Below are 6000 nucleotides of genomic sequence, written 5' to 3'. Positions count from 1 at the left end.
ATTACCTTTTTCGAGAAGCAATCATGAGGCCTTAGAAGATTTTCGACAATGGAAAGGATTTTTTTCTTCCTGTAATGAACAGATTAAAAGCTTAATCCCAAGGTCTGTCTCTGTGTCCAAGTATAACTGTGGTGTGAGTCACTCCAAGTGGGTTTTTTCATGTGTACACAAGAACTGTAAGTCATATTGGGGGGGGGGCAAAAATTTACAAGTCCACAAAAGAGGTCACTTTCACCCTGGGAGGGGTGCCCAAAAGGTATACTTTTTAATATCAGGCTCCTAGGAAAATACTGGTTTTACTCCAGGCCACTCGAGGCCAAGATTGCTTTGTGACTTTCAGAAGGGCATCTACTCTCATTTTCTTGGTTACTGATCTTGGACACATGACGAGGTCACCATGAATCTTTTGGTCCATCAGTGCTATGCTTAACTTTCAGGCCAGCAAAAACTGTTAAAGAAAAATTATCCATGACATTTGTTAAAAGGCTCACATTGCCTCTTCTTCTGTCTCAAGTTTCTCTCTGCCTCTCTCTTACGAGTACACTTGAGACTGCACTTCTGGCCCACCAGGATAATCTTCTCATATCCAGATTCTTCACTTAGTCACACCTGCAAAGTCTCTTTTGCCATATAAGGTGACATTCACAGGTTCCAGGGATTCGAATCTAGATATCTTTGGGGCCATTACTTACCCTACCACACAAGCTAATAGCAAAAGGAACACAGCAACCTGTCATAAAGAGAAAGGCCCATAGGACCCCACTGTCTCTAAAGATTATCACAGGAAATAGTTTGGGCCAAATTTTTGTACATTTCTTTCTATGCATATACTCACAGATATATTTCTTTTATTTCCTTTCCTTTTAAAAATAAAAAATGGGATAACTTCCTACACAGCCCAGCAATTTGTCTTTTTCATTTAATAATGTGTCTTTGCAGTAAGCTCTTTAAGAGCAAAAGGGATTTACTTTCATGCTGCTGACTTCTTTGATGTAAAAATAGCAACTTTCCAGTAAAGCAAGTGACTTTTAAAAAAATTCCATCTGAAATAATCTCCTAGAAATGTCAATGTTTTAATTCATAAGAGAAAAGAGATTTTGAACCAAAATAAAAGTAGAGGCTACTTAGAACTTAGTATTTTGGGGAGATTAGAGAAAGGGCCCTCTTGTTATACATGGATACAGCATGACATACCTGAAGGCTAAATGTCTTGAAGTGGGGCCTGTTATTGTGAGAGTCAGTGCCTCTATGGTATCAGTTTATTTTTTTTCAAATATATCTTTATTGATTTCAGAGAGAGGAAGGGAGAGGGAGAGAGAGAGATAGAAACATCAATGATGAGAGAACCATTGATTGGCTGCAGCCCACAACCCAGGCATGTGCCCTGACCGGGAATCCAACCCTGATCGCCTGGATCCTAGGTCAATGCTTAACCACTGAGCCACGCCCGGCTGGGCTATGGTATCAGTTTAAATTAAGCACTGGTGCAACCTTAGGCAAGCTGTATCCAGTCTCTGGGCCTCAGTGTCCTCACTTTTGAAGTGAGGGTGTTGGACTGGAAGTTTTCTAAGCTCCCAATGATCTTCCAGTCTGCAATTTGGAAGCGTACTATTCTAGCAGGCTAGAGACCCCGTTTGGATACCAAACCTTTTACTAACTTGCTATGACCTTGAGCTAGACAGTCAGCTCCGCTGGGCCTCAGTTTATTCATCTGTAAAATGAACAGTCTGGGCTAGAGTGTTCTCAAGATCCCAATTCTCACATTCTAAGACAGTGAGCCTCAAGTTTCAATGTGCCTAAGAACTGCCCCCCTGGGGATTTTGTTAAAGAGCAGAGTCTGATTCAGCAGGTATGGGGTGGTGTCTGAGATTCTATATTTCTAGCAAGTTCCCAGGTAAGGCAGGCTAGTCTGGAGACCGCACTTTGAATAACAAAGCATTTGGATTTTGAAACGTCAGGAAACTGTTAGGGACTTGGAAACTGGTGAAAGATGACTGCGTGCCTGCTGGAGCGCTGGCCTGGGATTAGCTGGTGCGATGCCGGGCGTACACCTTTGCTTGTCTTTTTTTTCAGCTCTGTCAGAGCAGATGTGAACTATGAATAGTAACGGGATGAATTTTATTTAATAGAGGCACAACTTATTTCTGCCCTGCAGAAAAAGATAGCTCCCCAGCATCCCTTTTACTTGTCCTATAGGATATCAAGCCCTCTGCACAATCAGCAGATTCATCCCACTATTCCTGACTGTCCACCTGCGTGTGTGCTTCAAAATCTCTTCTCACCAGGTTTCACCTTTCTGCAAATTATACCTTCACATCAGGGTCCTTTGCAATTCATTCATCCATTCATTTATTTATAGCAAGAAACTTGCGGGAGTGGGGAAGGTTACGGGGTGGGAAACACACTCCTCTAGGAAAGCGGGTGGGTGCTCGGGGGTCCTGCTTTCCCAGCTGAGGAGGTCCGTGTCCCCCCCCCCCCCCAGGGCTGGGCGATCACCCCATACGGTGAAGAAGGTGCTCCACCCGTCCTGGGGCCCGCGGGCGGCTGCCGCTGGGACTTGAACTTGACCTCAGGCTCCCGCAGCGCCCTTTCCACCGCCTCCCGCGGAGTCTGCGGGGCCACTAACCTGCCGGCTGCCCCCCGCCTGCTGCGGTGGTTACGAATGGGACACCCCCGATCCCCCGACCCCCCGACCCCCGATCCCCCGTGTGCAGAGTGTGGGCGACACGAGACAGGGCGCGGGGCTGGGCCACAGGGCAGTCCCGGGCCCCGCCCCCGCCTGTCTGTGTCCGCGGCGGCCGCTACCGATAAAGTTGTTGTTCTGCCAACATGGCGGCGCCCATGGGGACAGGAGGGGCCGCGGCCGCCTAAGGCGGGAACCGAGGCGTTAGGAGCCGCAGGCCAGAGCCTGTGGGCAGGTAACCCCCTGACCCGGGCTCGGCGGGACGAGGGACGAGGCCCGATCCCCTCTCCCCGGGTCGGGAGGCTCCGACTTGCGGGGAGCAGGGAGGGAAGGGGCCGGCTGGGCTGGGGGGTCCCGGAGCCGTGCGGCTTCCGAACTGGAAAAGTCTCGGAGATCCGCTGGAAGAGTCTCCGAGACCCGGCTCCTCAGGCTCTTTGAGCCACAGGCCGGAGGGTAGCCCCGGGCCCTGTCCCTGAGAAGCGCACGTGCGCGCAGAGGCTGGTCCCGGGTCTCTGCGCCCCCGCCCGGGCCTCGCCCTCAGGTAAAAGCCCCCCCGGGGCATCTCTGGCCCACAGGCCGCCCCACAGCGTGTCCGGGCGCGGAGGCCCTCGGGGCTCATCGGGGGCTCGCCCCTCACCCTGAGGGAGGCCGTCTGCCCGCGGCCGCGCGGGGCCTCAGGAGCTGCCGAAGCCCAGCTCCTCTCCCTCGCGGGAGCGCTTTTGCTTGGTCCCCGACCGGGTCCTTTCAGATTCACTTTCCCAGGCACATTCTCGCGCACCTCGGGGCGCCCCCCCGACGCCCCGCTGTGCGCTCCTGCCGCGCGCCCCGCTGCGTGGCCGTCTCCCTGCCCGTCTAGGTTTCTCCATAAACCGTGGTCGGTTTGGGTCCAGCGCTCAGCCCCCCCCCCCCAGGGCACTGCCCCCCTCCCCCCCTTCTCAGGAGACGCAGCCCCCAGCGCCAGGTGAGGCCGAGCTCAGGGCTGAACCCCGAAAGGGGAGGAGTGAGGGTCGGTGCGCTGCAGGGGTCCCGGAATAGGGCGGAAGGAGAGACCCGAGGCCAGACCTCCAGGCAAAGGCCTGGGTGAGAGGGAGCTGAGGGACAGGTGCCGGGTTGTCATGAACAGGACACACGGCCACACCTGTCCCATTATCCTCCCGGCACAGCCCCCTGATAAAGGGCCGATGGGGGTCAGGAGGAGGCAGCGCCCAGGGGGGCTCCGGTGGGGAGCTGTGGAGGGCAGAGCCGGGGGCGGGGGGGGGGGTTAGAGGGATGAACTGGGCTTGTTCTGGCCATGAATGTACCTGAGGAACTAACAGTAAAGGTACAACGAGATCCCTACTGTACAGGACAAGGCCCGACAGGCTAACCCGATAATTACCTCTCCCCCTGAGTTCCCACAGAAAGAACATTACCAGTCATGCTCCAGCCAAGCGTAACCATTACTCATTGCAAAACATTGTGTTTAAATCATCCCCTTTGTGTTGCTAAAGGTCCCCCCTTGTTTCCTGTACCCAAAGCTGACAGCCTGACAAATGATTGGAAACCCCTGTACTGAAGTGCCTTTGTGATTACTGCGCATAAAGTGAGAGAAGAACTGAGGGTCCGGGCTGCAGTTCTGCTCTCACATGGGTGAGCCCCCCGCCACTGTAGCCGCTGGCCAGCTAATAAAGGCTCCAGATTCAAACAGAAACTCTGGTGGTCGTCTGTCGCCGGTCACCCCAGAACAGGCTGAGCTCCAGGAAATTCTGGAATAAATCACAGCCCCGAGTACACTGTATGCTTAGCCTGGGGGACCCTCTGACCCAAAAGGGTGTGAGCTTTCCTTTACAGAGTCTTGACATGTTTTTTCCAGTATGGTTCCCTGGAGAGGTGGAATTAATTTACATACTTTCCTTTCTGAATCCTGTTGTTTTTATTCTCAGAACAGAACATCCTGCACCTTTTAAAGAGTTATTAAGTACTCACCCACAGAGTGGGGCAGGGGTAGGTTTATAGGTGTGAGTACACAAAACAGTTTATTGTCATTTAATTATTTATGAGTTATTGTGCTTTTCATACCAACAACTATAAACCTACTTTTGCCCCACGCTGTGTTTTTTTTGGTCTTGTTTTATGGTATTTTAAAAAATCCTTTAATCTATATGGGGTTTAGTATGGTTTGTGGGGCTCTAATTTGAATTTTCCCACCATTCATTGAATAATCTGTCGCTTTGTAATCTACGTGTTCTTTTTGCTTCCTGAACTTTAAGTTTTTTTTAAATACCTAGATCTGTTTCAGGAATCTCTCGTCTATCGGGTTTCTGTAAAGGAAAGGTTATTAGAGGTTATTGGTGGGCCAGGTATTATGTGAACGTTTTTAGAAAGATTGTTCTTGTTGTGTAGATAGGGAATTTGTTATGTGTTGTTTGTAATTTGGTTCATAGTATAAGTAAGTTGTAGAGACAGGATTAGAATTTTAAGTGAAAGAATGACCTTCATATTGCTTATATTGGTGATCTGTCCTCATTCTTCGGTATTTCATTTGTCACAGTGGCTAACCAGCATTAAAATCAAAAGCTTGTGAGACTACAGTCAAGGTCAGTTTGTAATTTTATAATTTGTTGCTTCTCATTGAACTATAAAATCCATGAATCCTGAAGATAGTTCTGATCATGTAGAAACCCAGCCCCTAAAAATAAATGCAATTGCCTTTATATTAGGTTGGTCATATGGAATTGCTGATATTCGACTGATTTCATATAGTTCACCATTATATCTGTAGCCACATCTACTCACTTTAAAATAGCCAAGCCTGGTCAGTAGGGGAGTTGTTTTTTTAGTCTGTTTCTGATTTCACCCCCAAAGAAGCAAGAAGTGTTAAATACAGTGAGAACTGGTATGTCAAGAACTTTGGCAGACCAACTGGTAAAATGCCAACACTGTGAAGCCATTTTATGTGAGTGTGAAATTCACTTGTATAAGCCTGTAATGAACCCTGTTGGCAACACCCATGACCCAGTACCTTTGTGAAACGGGGCCAATCCTAGTAGATACGGAAAACATTCTGAGAGAATCAGAGAACATCAGCTTAAAGTGTCAAGTTCTTCCTTTATTTCTTTCTTGGTTTTGAAAGATCTGTTATGGAAACACTGTAGCACTTCTCAAACACTATGCAAGAAGGCAGAAAGTTTAGGCTATTTATTCATAAATCTTAAATATCTGATGAACTGTCACCTCAACCTTTTGAATCGTGATAAAACATGAAACATCTTCCATGAGTCCATTTCTGGAATTCACCTTTGCATGAAACATTTAAGGCGGATTTTGAATCACAGCTA

General features: G+C 49.0%; 1 protein-coding gene across 1 annotated transcript in view; it reads left to right on the top strand.

Moving 5' to 3' along the window:
• Nucleotides 1-2866: 2866 nt before the first annotated feature.
• Nucleotides 2867-6000, top strand: part of LARS2 (leucyl-tRNA synthetase 2, mitochondrial) — an 84565-nt gene continuing 81431 nt past the window's right edge. Inside the window, exon 1 of the mRNA XM_087824806.1 lies at nt 2867-2918. The gene's annotated coding sequence lies outside the window, so the exon portion shown is untranslated. The remainder of the gene's footprint in view (nt 2919-6000) is intronic.

Source organism: Miniopterus natalensis, chromosome 15, assembly GCF_054644295.1.
Source record: "Miniopterus natalensis isolate mMinNat1 chromosome 15, mMinNat1.hap1, whole genome shotgun sequence".
Taxonomy (NCBI): Eukaryota; Metazoa; Chordata; class Mammalia; order Chiroptera; family Miniopteridae; genus Miniopterus; species Miniopterus natalensis.
Note: the sequence above shows the minus strand (reverse complement) of the source record. Positions and strands in the feature narration are given on the sequence as shown.